Source organism: Lissotriton helveticus, chromosome 7, assembly GCF_964261635.1.
Source record: "Lissotriton helveticus chromosome 7, aLisHel1.1, whole genome shotgun sequence".
NCBI lineage: Eukaryota > Metazoa > Chordata > Amphibia > Caudata > Salamandridae > Lissotriton > Lissotriton helveticus.
The window spans coordinates 1,589,707,841-1,589,721,559 of NC_136068.1; positions in this window are offsets into that span (position 1 = coordinate 1,589,707,841).

Sequence of the window (13,719 nt, forward strand, 5' to 3'; positions counted from 1 at the left end):
CCAAAAAAAGATTCGGGGGCCATGTGGCAGGCATACCTGCCCTAAGGGCAGGTCTGCCTGTCATATGGCACAGGTGTGCATGCACACATGTGCATGCACACCTGAATCGGTATTTTACCATCAAATATATTTGATGGTAAAATACAGAATCGGTAAGGGTTGTGGGACTCAGAAGAGTCCCACCTACATATCAAAAATACCGAATAGGTATAAATACCGATTCGGTATTTTACAGATTCGGTAAATTTACCGATCGGTAAATTTACCGAATCTGTAAAATTGTGGGCCCTACATACCAAATCTGATTTTCCGGTCAGTAACGGCCGAAAATACCGATTTTCGGCCGTTACCGACCGACCTACATCTGGCCCCAGGTCTTGATATCCTCACGCACACACTCCCAAACAGGTGCAATATTGCGCTCCCAGGCCGTAGTGGGAGAATCTGACAAGTACACGCCCAAATATTTCATGCCCCCATACACCACCTGGACCGACGACACCCAGTGACCGAGCTCACCCTGCCCTCCTAATACCCACAAGGTGGACTTTAGAGAGTTCATATATAGACCCGAGGTTTCCCCAAAGATCAATTGGGGGCCCGTGCGTTCCAGATTGGTCAGGAAAAACAATACATCGTCCTCATACAGGGCGATGCGATCAGAAAGCCCATGTGCCCACTCAAAGCCTGACACCTGAGCGTCCATCCGCACCCAAGCAGTCAGGGGTTCCATTGCTAAAGCAAAGAGATATGGGATAAGTGGATACCCCTGCCTGGTGCCCCGCCCAATGGAAAAGCCCGAAGTAGCGAAACCCGCCACCCGCACCGAAGCCGTCAAATCAGTGTACAACAAGGTTAGATAGGACAAGAAACGCTGTCCGAAATTCAGAAGCCGCAGGAGCACAAATAAATAGACCCAGCTCAGGGAGTCAAAGGCCCTGTTCATATCCGCCAGCAGAAGCGCTGCCCTCTCCCCCAGTCCCTGGACCGTTGCAACCGTCACATGAGTCAGCCGAATATTATGACGAGTGGCGCGCTGGGGCATGAACCCAGCCTGGTCCGGATGTACAAGTAGAACTATATGAGGGCGGAGGCGGTTCGCCAATGCCTTAGCTAGTAGCTTAGCCTCCACATTCAAGAAGGAAATAGGGCGATATGAGGCGTGATGCTCCGGCGGTCCGCCAGGCTTGTGGAAGACCACTACCTCCGCATGCCTCCAGTCACTGAGCAGACATCCCTTGTCCCTGGCCTCCACCACCCTGGGGTAGTCTTGCCAAGATACTTGACCAAATAGTGTGATCGTTTGCACATCACTTAACTTTATTATGCCTCTTTTTGATTCACTACAACATGTAGTAGCAGCGAAAAGGGATTTAGTGCAGAGGGCACTTTACAGAACATGCTCCCTCAAACAGGGTTTGATAGACTACTATGTTGTATAAATATTTATGATAGCAACTATTTATAGACACACATCACATTCTGGATTGTCTGCTGTCTATGAATTTGTTTGTTTACCAACCTATATGTTCAGACAATGCTCGCAGGTGTATACACATACCACTAATACCATAACAAAGAATTGCAGTCCTCTGACCAAAACTGAGATACTTTGTAACCTAACAGGGATTTTAATAATTGTAAGACAGCAAAAGACACTTGTAAACGACAGTACTGTGTATGTCAAGCTGCAAGGTTAAGGGCCAATGTCTTGGTGTCTCGGAAGTAGGTTAGTGCAGCCAGAAAGATAAAGCTATGTAATGGTTTAACTTTAGGTTATGTCAGTCCCTTAAAATGGGAAGATCTAATCACGAGGGCCCTAAAGCATTTAGTTTCATCTGTGTCTTTCATGCAGGTAAGTTCAGCCGTACTGTAGGACAACAGATCTTTATCATGGCTTTCAAGCTTATTCCTCTCCAGGAGAAAACAGGTAGCACTTGGCTCATTGTTCAGGTAGCACCAGTACTGGTCATGTAGGTCATGCAGATTGGTGTCTATTGAGATAGAGTACCTATTTAGACACAGACTGGCGTAGACCACCTCATGTCACCTATTGTAAGCCACTATTTCAATCTGTGTTCACATCTTCCTTGTGAGTTTAGGTGACTTTGAAGACCATAATTCCGTAAAAGACTAAATACTAAAAATCCTAGTTAGTTTCAACACAGCAGCATTCTCTTCTTCGATAGTGTTCTGTTCCCCATTGACAGCAACAAAAGAAACCCATTAAACAGCTGTCTGTTTTGGTGTCTATCCATTCCGGAGATCTACAGGCACTTGGCAGCCGATCTTTAACCCGTTCCGTGCTAGTGACCGAACCATTCCTGCAGGAGCCACGGGCGAGCTGTACTCATGACGGAGTGGTTCCGTCACGCCTCGGCCGCTCCGCCCACTCTGCACTGATTCCCCGCCTGTGAGGGCGAATTAGTGAGTGGGCGGAGCCGTGATGGAACCATTCCGTCATAAGCACAGCACGCTCGTGGCGGAGTGGTTCCGTCACAAGCATGGCGGCGCCGCGTGACTCCCCCTCCCCACAGCGCCACGGCGGAATTACCGCCACGGCCAAGGGGTTAAAGATAGTTGTCTGTTCAGTTTCAACATTTATCTGGCGATCAATAGGGAGTTTTAAAGAGTTTCGTTTGGACAGATATCTCCAATGGGTCCTTGCTTTGGGTACTGGATAACATGCATCTGTTTTTAGGAGTGTCAGAGAGAACAGGTAGGTCATCAGTGAGATAAGTTGAACCTACTCCAGGGCTTGAAAGCACGAATATATCTTAACCCTCCCTTTAACTGGAACATATGATCAATATAAAATGGGCAACATAGGTATGTGCTTATTCTGCCCTCACTCATGCCAGATGTGGGAATGGATGTGTTGTCTCATCAAGATCATCTGCAAGAACCCATCTGGAGCTCTGTGTCCTGTTCTGGAGGCCTCAATCGGATTGCTCAAGTTTAACAGCTACGTCATGTGTATTGTATTCAGTTCCTGAGCTATATCTAGACTAATGTAACTTGCTCTAGACTGAAGGTCCGATTTCAATATTGTGTCCATTTGCATACCTTTCTCTGGAGTGCCATGCTCTATTTTGGAACCCTCCACTTGATTATTGTGTCCCCTTCTGGCAGGAGGCTTCATTAGGCATATTTTATCCTACTGTGGGAGCCACATCCAGAGGAAAATTTACTAACACCAGGTTTGCATTACAAAAGCGTAATAAACCCTGCACAAAGTGTTGTATTGCAATTTACTTCCAAACGCAAATCCTGATTTACTTTGGAAAATAGCCTAAAGTAACACAAAGTGACTCTATGCGCTATTGTCATCAAGGGAGAATACCATAGATGGTACATGAGTGTTCCTATGCAACCACCCATGTTTTTGCTGCAAATACACATCTACTAAAAAAGACATGAATTTGCATAAAAAATAAGCTTTCATGAGGCAGGTGTATTAGGACGGGAATGCCCCCTGCATGATGTATTTATGTTTTCTGCCTTGCATGGCAGAACTGCATACCTGGGATCTTGGTTTTGATTTTCGGTAATGCCACCCACTAATCCCATGTCGGTCCATTGGCGGAGGCCCAGTCTTTTGTCAATGTTAGGTTCTGACCCTAGTTCTGAACGGGGAGGAGGGCACCAATCACACCCTCATAGTTGCAGGGGACAACTGTCCCTGTTGCAGGTTTCATGCGTGGAGCACTGTGGTGGCGGCATACTGTGTTAGTGAATTCTGGTGCTAGGCTTTTTACCTGTGAGACAGGAATGTGCACTTACAGGCCCAGTCATCTAAAGTTCCACTGCTCATGATGAACCCGGAATCCTGAACGCAACATCCCATGTGTTTTACAAGTGATTGCGTGCAAGACATGATAGTGTGCTGTGCACACATGATACAGGTTTGAGGGTTCCATTTTGGAAGCCCACAGTCTGGACAACAGTACAAGATGGAGGAGAGGTTGCTTTCTTCAGACACCATACTTGTATTACTGGCATCTCCTGGATGGGAGGAAGGTGCATCAGATAATTTGGTGAAGAAAGAGAAGAAAGACTTAACGTAGAAGTTACATGGCGGTTAATGCCACATTGTGCTGTAAATTACTTTGATTGCAGGTGCTATTTGGTAGATGGCAGCGGGTGGCCTGAAGTATCTGTTGTTAGGGAAAGGAGTCTTTTGAAGGGGTGCAGATTATTTTATCTCTTCATGGTCTCTGTGTGGAGGGTTCATAATTAGCTGGGTGCAGCCTGCTCACACATCTTTGTACTTCTGTAGTAGACAATCCACTGTGAAATTGTCCTGCTGGGTAGCGCATCTTTGCAGACAGATGCCAGGCCTGGAAGATAGCCTGTCCAGGACACACGAGAGTGCAACCAAGAAAGTGGACCCAGAACACACTTCCATCTGTGAAACCGGTAAAAAGATGGGAGCTCAAGACCCACCATTGTTCATTGCTGTGGCCTCTTGTACCGAGGATTATTTAGGAACTACTAAGCAGCCAAGGGTTGGTGTTGCAATGACATCCAACTCCCCACAGGTGAGGGAACATCACCTGGTGTTCTATTTGGAGGAGAAAATACAGGACTGTCTTCGGTGTCAAGACATCCTGCCCATGAGTATTTGTACATTATTTTTTTTTTAAAACAGTTTTTATTATTTTATTGATGAAACAATTTGTTTGAGGCATAGATTGTGGGCTGTCTCTGCAGTGGGGTCAGCCTCATGTTTCGTCTGAAGCACGGTCAATTCAGCCTCAATCGCCTCTAGGTCGCCCCTCGCTGCCCGCCTGTGACCCGTTATCGAGGATATAGCCTGCCCTCTCAGCACGGTCTTGTAGGCCTCCAATAGAACACCTGGGGACTGTACTGAGTCTAAATTATCTTGGAAGTAGTGCTTTGTGACTGCAACAATATCCTTTTTGATTTTAGGGATCTGTAAATAGCCAGGGGAAATTGGAAAAATTAGTTTCCGAACTTTGATGTGTGAGGTATAGGCCAAAAAGACTGGCGAGTGATCTGAAATGCCCCTGGGTCGTATCTCTGTCTCAGTCAAGTGAGGGAGGCTGTCTGCGGAGACAAAAAAATAATCAATACGGAAGAGACTATTGTGTACTCCCGACTGAAAAGTATATCCACGCTCCCCGGGGTGTTTGTATCTCCATCCGTCTATAAGGCATCTAAAAACCCAGTCATTCAGGAGATACCCGTCCCTACCGTTCTGCATGGGTGGCGGTCCCTTGCTCCATTCACTACTGCATTGAAGTCTCCCCCCACAATGAGTTCACCCTCCGGCAAATTCAATCAAAATGTGCTAAGGGCGGGAGGGTCACTGAGTGGAGGGCAGGGGGAATGTATACTGAGACAATATTGAATCGCTTTCCCTCCCACTGACATGTTATAGCAGCATATCGTCCATGCGCTTCCCCCATACCCGTTGTACAATTAAAGGGAATCTTTTCCGTACTAGGATGCCAACCCCTCTGGAGCCCGTTGAGAACTCTGAATGCGCTACCATTTTGTATCCCCATCGGTCCAGGGCCTTACATGTCGAGCCCACTAAATGCGTTTCTTGAAGCAGTGCCACAGCTGGTGCCGTGCGGCGTATATACTGTAGTACCAATCCTCGTTTAATTTTATCCCCCAGCCCGTGTACATTCCAAGTAATAATAGTCATAGGAGACACTGGGGTCAGGGAGGGGACGTTAGTATAAGCATCAGTGCACATCAAATCCGGTTCTTCCATCATCGTTAGGACAATTTTGTAAACCATGCTCACCAGTACACATCCTGTCGATCATAGCAACTAGTCGTAGCCCAAAACTGAAACTTTGAACAAAACTCAAGAACCCCCCACATTCCCGCCCCACAATATGCAGAATCTCTTTGTTTCCATAGGAACAAACGGACTAACCTTCCTGCCCACCCCTAGTAACTCACCCCCTCCCCCGTCCACCCCCTCCCTGCTCCCCTGCCTGTGGATGTAAAACTACCCACCCCCCAATATGGCAGAGTGCCTCTACCCCTCCCAACCATGCTAGAAACGCAGAGGGTAACCGAGCACCCCATCCACTGGCAGTCTATAATGTCAACAGGAAATCACAGTCAGAAATCTGAGATACAGCCCTAATAAGCATCATAACATGTCTAATCAGTCGGTAATTAAAACACATTATAACCCAATAACACTGTAAAACATAGTATCTCCGTAAGTTCGTGTATGGACAAGTTCTTCCAATCCCCCCCTCTCTACTTGCGTATGGCCGAGCTGGCATGCCCTTCAGCCGACCAGGAAGCCGCATCATACTTGTTCATCTAGACCACTGGGCTCCGCCGCGGCCTCCGCCGCCGTCATGTCAGGGCTGTTGCCGTTCCTTCGTACCGTTCTGCCTCGACGATCACCCCTCCGGCCTCCGACAGTGGTCCAGCCCTCCATCCAATCCCAGGCCGCGTCCGGCGTATCAAAGAACCATGGTTTACCATCCCATTCCACTCTCAACTTCGCCGGGAAGAGCATTGCGTACTTAATGTCTCTGCTGTGCAGTTCCTGCTTAACTGCTTGGAAACTTCTCTTCTGCGCCTGGACTCTGGCCATAAAGTCGGGGAAGAATGACACCTCATAGTTGTCGATTTTTATCGGGTGGCCTGATCTGGAGGATTGCAAGATACTGTCCCTGTCCCGAAAGTTAAAAACCCTGGCGATCAGTGGCCGCGGCGGAGATCCAGGTTTGGGTCTTCCGTCTGGCACCCTATGTGCCCGCTCTGTGGAAAAATAACTGGAGAGCGTCTTGGGTGTTCTGTAATTAGGTCCTCCACATCGAGATCCGCCGCCGGCCCCTCCGTGGTTTCCGGAACACCCAGGATTCGGATGTTATTCCGGCGGGCTCTCCCTTCATAATCATCCAGCTGCTGCGCCATTCTGACCTGTCTTTTCTCCATTTCCGTCATTTGACGTTGAAGCTCCGAGTTGTCATCCCGTAGGGCTGTTGTCGCTATTTTAAGCTCCTTTACTTTCTCGTTCAATTGTTTGAAGTCCGCTCTGAGCAATGAAACCTCCACCGTGACTGAGTCCATTGAGGTGCGCATTCCACCTATGGCCGCCAGAACATCGCGTAGCGTCTGTTCCGGTTCAGATGGTGGTATCCCCTCCGATCCACCCTTATCCGATCTCGGCGAGTCGCTTTTATCTCCTCCCTTGGTCCACGCAAATTTTGACAATTGTCTCTGAGCACTATTCCTGGAACCCCTGCCACCCGTCGCCATTCTTAGGGCCGTCAGGGGAAAACTCACTGGAAGGATAAGCGAAGTTGCTAGTGCCTGCTCCCCTCCACCACGCACCAGATCAGGAAATCTTCCTGCGTCCCTGGTTGTCGCCTTGCCACTCCGCTGGGGAAAGTGCTGCTGGGTCTGTATAGGAAATGATGAGCAAAGACAAGCCAATAGGAAGCTGATCTTTAGGCCATGTTATTAGAACCTGGCTGATTCCATGCCTTGTGCCAAGAGTATCATCGCCACGCCCAGAAGCTCTGGCTGCAGCACCGCCTATTTCTGGCGACTCACCGTGTCCTTGGATGGCAGGAGCAGTGGACCGGCTTGTGTGCGGGCGTTGTGAGGCTTCCGCCTCTCACTCGGCGGCAGCAGCGGGAGCCGAGATCCTGCAACAGCGCCCCCGCCGCGCGGCCGCCACTCCGGTGTCTGCCCAATCTCCAGGTAGGCCCTCAAGCCGGGGCCTCGAGTAGTGCTTCGCCCCAGACAGGGGCCTCCGCCCGCTCGGTGGCACAAAGGGAGGGGGAGGGCCGCTCCTGCCCAGGGTGTTACGCCGCCTATCGCTCCCCCTCCTGACCGGCCACAGGCTCAGCCAAATCGCAGGCGCCGCTGAGCAGGAGGCGCCGCAGCGAGCCCGCTACTTCGTTGGTTCGCCCCTGCAGGCCGACATCGCCATCTTTCCTCCGCGGCCCCCGGCACCATGAATACGATACTGTACCGCCTTGGGGGTGTAGTCTCCCCAATTCTCACTCCGCGGCCAGGCTGGGGGTGTCGGACAGTCTCTTATGCAATTTGGCTACTATTATTCGTGTTCTGCCGGCTGTGGCACGGTATATATGCCGTGGCTGGGGGAGAGCTTGCTTAAGCAGCAGCCATTGCTCGTGGCTGCTAGCCACACCCCTCGTATTTGTGCATTATTGATTGTGTTGTTGAATTGGCCAGACAGTGCACCCTTGGGTCTAAGGGTGAGGTCCAGGGTGACATCACCCAAACCGGACCCGATCCAGCACTGTGGGGAGTAAGGGCCACCATTGCCTTGTTATAGCGGAGCGACTCACTCCCAAAGCAGTAAGAGATAACTCTAATCACTAGTATATGCAGTAGACCTTTGTACTATCTGCCATTCCTGTGTGACTCTTAGAGTATATCCATTCGTATCCCTTCCCTATGAATATAGAGATAACTCTAATCACTAGTATATGCAGTAGACCTTTGTACTCTCTACCATTCCTATGTGACTCTTAGAGTATATCCATTCGTATCCCTTCCCTATGTATATAGAGATAACTCTAATCACTAGTATATGCAGTAGACCTCTGTACTCTCTACCATTTCTATGTGACTCTTAGAGTATATCCATGTGTATCCCTTCCCTATGTATATAGAGATAACTCTAATCACTAGTAGATGCAGTAGACCTTTGTACTCTCTACGATTCCTATGTGACTCTTAGAGTATATCCATTTGTATCCCTTCCCTATGTATATAGAGATAACTCTAATCACTAGTATATGCTGTAGACCTTTGTACTGTCTACCATTCCTATGTGACTCTTAGAGTATATCCATTCGTATCCCTTCCTTGAGTGCTCCTCCTTGTGCGACTATAAATCGTACATTTGCAATTTTTTTCTGTTTGTATCTTTTATGCAACGCACGTAATCCTGAGTCCTTATGTATCGCAACTGGTTCTTATGTAAAGCGCTCTGACACCTTCTGGTAATGTTCGCGCTATATAAAATCGCATTAAATAAAAATAAATTAAAAAAATTAAAAATCAGGAGCATGCTAGTCGGAACAGTAAAGATAAAACATCCACGTCTTTAAAAGTATTTTGATGCACCTCTACACTTACGGCATCATCCCTTCCTCCCCACCCATCACTGAAACCGAATCCATCTCCCAAAACTTTCTGAGAGCAAATGATAAATGTTCCATCCATCACGGTCGCTCCCCCAGCTCTCCACTCGCTTCACAGAAGCCCTGTGCCAGTTGCCTGCCTTGCCTGCCCGGATTCCTGCTGAGTGCCATCCTGCTACAGCGCTTTCATCATCTAACTGCGCTTGGTATCGTTTCTACCCGCATTGCTTTTCAGACCTAATAACATTAAGTTAGAGCGCTCGTTATCGCTAGTGTTCGCATTGCTACATTGTATCTAATTGTGTAAAGCGGCGATTGTGTTTGCCGGTAGAGCGTCTCTTTAGTTCCTTAGTAAAAAGAATCTTTTAGTGAAGCTCCGGCTGTGCCCCACTTTCAATTTCATTCTGGGCGGCCATTTCGACTTGTTTGTAGTTTCACCCGTGTCTCCTCCCAGACCACGCCTCCCAGCTGACCCTCCCACACACTGATACACAACACCAGTCCCGTCCTCTCTTTCCCTGTGACCGTCTGGATTCCATCCATCACGGTCGCTCCCCCAGCTCTCCACTCGCTTCACAGAAGCCCTGTGCCAGTTGCCTGCCTTGCCTGCCCGGATTCCTGCTGAGTGCCATCCTGCTACAGCGCTTTCATCATCTAACTGCGCTTGGTATCGTTTCTACCCGCATTGCTTTTCAGACCTAATAACATTAAGTTAGAGCGCTCGTTATCGCTAGTGTTCGCATTGCTACATTGTATCTAATTGTGTAAAGCGGCGATTGTGTTTGCCGGTAGAGCGTCTCTTTAGTTCCTTAGTAAAAAGAATCTTTTAGTGAAGCTCCGGCTGTGCCCCACTTTCAATTTCATTCTGGGCGGCCATTTCGACTTGTTTGTAGTTTCACCCGTGTCTCCTCCCAGACCACGCCTCCCAGCTGACCCTCCCACGCTCCGCCCCATCCACACTTCATTTATGCCTGATGTTCCAACGCGCAGCGTCCACGCGCTACGTACACGCCGAAGGTAAGCCCGTCTACGCCCGTCCGCGCCTGGACCGCGCCCAGCGCCAGACCCCCTGCCCGTGGCGCTACCCATCCCCCCCGCGTCACCTACGATGCCGCCACCCTCCTAGCCCTTAACCCCGGTCGCGCCCCCACCTGCGTCCAAGCCGCTCCTGGACGCACCCATGGACCTTTCTCATGCTACTCCTGCAAATTCAGCGGCACCGACAATATCTCCGCTACGACCACAACACAGCCTCCCGACCCCAAACACCTAGAATGCATCCTTCTCAACACCCGCTCGGTCCACAGGCACGCCATTGACCTTTGGAACCTACTAGACACCATCTCTCCTGACGTTGCCTTCCTAACGGAAACATGGATGAACGCTTCCTCCGCCCCTGACATCGCCATCGCTATCCCTGATGACTATAAGATCACACGCAAAGACCGCACCGACCATACAGGAGGAGGAATCGCTATCGTCCATAAGAAATCAATCCGCATCTCAACCAGCTCTGACACCAACCTCGCTAACTCCGAACACCTTCACTTCCAGATCCACATCGACCCCAAAACCACACTCCGAGGCACCCTCCTCTACAGACCACCAGGACCCCGCGCAAAATTCAGTGAAGACATCACAGACTTCATCACTCCACACGCGCTCCCCTCCAAAGATTACATCCTTCTGGGAGACCTCAACTTTCACCTTGAAAAGATCAACGACCGCAACACCGCCACCCTCTCGGACAACCTCGCCAACCTCGGACTTAAACAACTGGTCACCTCCCCCACCCACATCGCAGGTCACACACTCGACCCCATCTTCACCTCCAGCAACCATGTCTCCTTCAGCCACACTACGGATCTCCTCTGGACTGACCACAGCTGCGTTCACTTCACCTACAACAAGCCGAAACCCATCATCCACCTCCAACCAACTCTACAAAGAAACTGGAACAAAATCACCACGGAGCAGATCTCCACATCGCTCCTTCTAACCTCCCCAGCCCTCTCTTCTAACGCCAACGAAGCCGCCTCCAACCTCACCCTATGGTTGTCCAACACCGCCGACACCTTAGCACCACTGAAAAAACGTCAACACAATCTTGGCATCAAGAAGGCCTCATGGTTCAACGATGACCTCAAGAAGTCCAAGAAACTCTGCCGCTCCCTCGAAAAGGCCTGGAAAAAAGACCCATCCGCCAGCACCAAGGACGCCTTCAAAAGCGCCATCCGTACTCACCACCAACTGATCCGAAAAGCCAAGAAAACAGCATTCAAGGATCGATTTGACAACAACGCCCACAACAGCAAGGAACTTTTCAACATCGTCAAGGAATTTTCCAACCCCTCGGCCAACTCCAACGACATCACCCCCTCTCAAACCCTCTGCGATTCCCTAGCCTCTTTTTTCCACAACAAGATTGCTGACATCCACAACAGCTTTGACAACCAACCCGGAAGCCAACCCACCCTACCATCAGCTGACCATCTTCCCCCTGTTAACACCCTTATAGCCTGGAACCCAATCTCCACTGAGGACACCATCCGCCTGATGAATTCCATCCACTCTGGATCCCCCACAGACCCATGCCCTCACCACATCTTCAACAAAGCAGACTCCGTCATAGCTCCGCACCTCCGAGACGTCATCAACTGCTCCTTCCATTCCGCTACCTTCCCAGAAGACTGGAAACACGCTGAACTCACCGCCCTTCTGAAAAAACCAACAGCAGACCCCACCGAACTCAAAAACTACCGCCCCATCTCGCTTCTTCCATTCCCGGCCAAAGTCATCGAGAAAGCTGTCAACAACCAGCTCGCCGCCTTCCTCGAAGCCAACAAATCACTCGACCCCTCACAATCTGGCTTCCGAGCCAAACACAGCACTGAGACCGCCCTCATCGCAGCAACAGACGACATTCGAACTCTACTGGACAATGGAGACACAGTCGCCCTCATCCTCCTCGACCTCTCTGCAGCCTTCGACACAGTCTGCCACAGCACCCTTTTACAACGCCTCAGAAACATCGGAATCCAAGGAAAGGCACTGGAATGGATCACCTCGTTCCTCACCGGAAGAACCCAGAGAGTCCGCCTCCCACCATTCAAGTCCGAGGCCTCTGAAATCATCTGCGGCGTACCACAAGGATCCTCACTCAGTCCCACCCTCTTCAACGTATACATGAGCCCCCTCGCGGCCATCGCCCGCCAACACAACCTCAACATCATCTCTTACGCGGATGACACTCAACTGATCCTATCTCTCACCAAGGACCCCAGCACCGCCAAAACTAACCTACACGAAGGAATGAAAGAAGTCGCCGAATGGATGAAACAAAGCCGCCTGAAACTGAACTCAGACAAAACAGAAGTCCTCATCTTAGGTAAATCCCCCTCTGCATGGGACGACTCCTGGTGGCCGGAAGCCCTCGGAAATGCACCCATCCCGACAGACCACGCACGGAACCTTGGCGTCATCCTGGATTCTTCACTCTCAATGAACAGACAAGTCAGCGCCGTATCCTCTTCCTGCTTTAACATTCTTCGCATGCTCAAAAAAACTTTTCGCTGGATCCCCACCGAAACAAGGAAAACGGTCACCCACGCTCTAGTCACGAGCCGACTGGACTACGGAAACACCCTCTACGCAGGTACCACCGCTAAACTCCAGAAGAAACTACAACAAATCCAAAACGCCTCAGCCAGGCTCATATTAGACATCCCACGCAACGAACACATCTCTGGTCACCTTAAAGACCTCCACTGGCTACCCGTCAATAAGAGGATTACTTTCCGTCTGCTTACCCACGCACACAAATCACTCTACGACATCGGACCAGATTGCCTCAACTCTCGACTGTCCTTCTACACCCCCTCCCGCCAACTTCGCTCTTCCAGCCAAGCCTTCGCCACTGTACCTCGCATCAACAAGACCACCATGGGAGGCAGATCCTTCTCATACCTGGCTGCCAAAACATGGAACTCACTCCCCGCTTACCTTCGCCTCACCCAGAATCACCTAGCGTTCAGAAAGCAGCTTAAAACGTGGATATTTGACAAATAATCCTCCTCCCCCTCCTAAGCGCCTTGAAACCCTCTGGGTATGTAGTGCGCTATATAAATTTTATGACTTGACTTGACTTGAATGTCAAACAGGCTGGGATAGGGATAACTGCAGAATATGACCTGGAAAAAAATGTGTCTGCATAATTACTTCCCATTCCTGCGTGTTAAAATAATATTACATCAATACTTCTAACTGCGCGTGAAGCCGTACTGTCATGACAGCCATCCAGCAACACAGGATGTCCCTGTAGTTGACCTTGTAGTGAACTGTATTCAGATCCACTTTTTGGAGGGGTGTCCCGGGATGGCTTCCCCATGATGGCATCAACTTGGTTTGAGCTCCGAGACTGACTGATGGTACTCTGACGAAGATAAAGAAACAGACGCAAGATGAAAGGCGACGAGGAAGAATGGGCCGCCAAGCCCAGCTATCACCAAGACACTCCAGTCGAATGTAATGACACTCCAAAGAGCGCGCCCCACAATGCGCGCGGGCCTTTCAAGTCGCCGCTCTATTTTCTCCC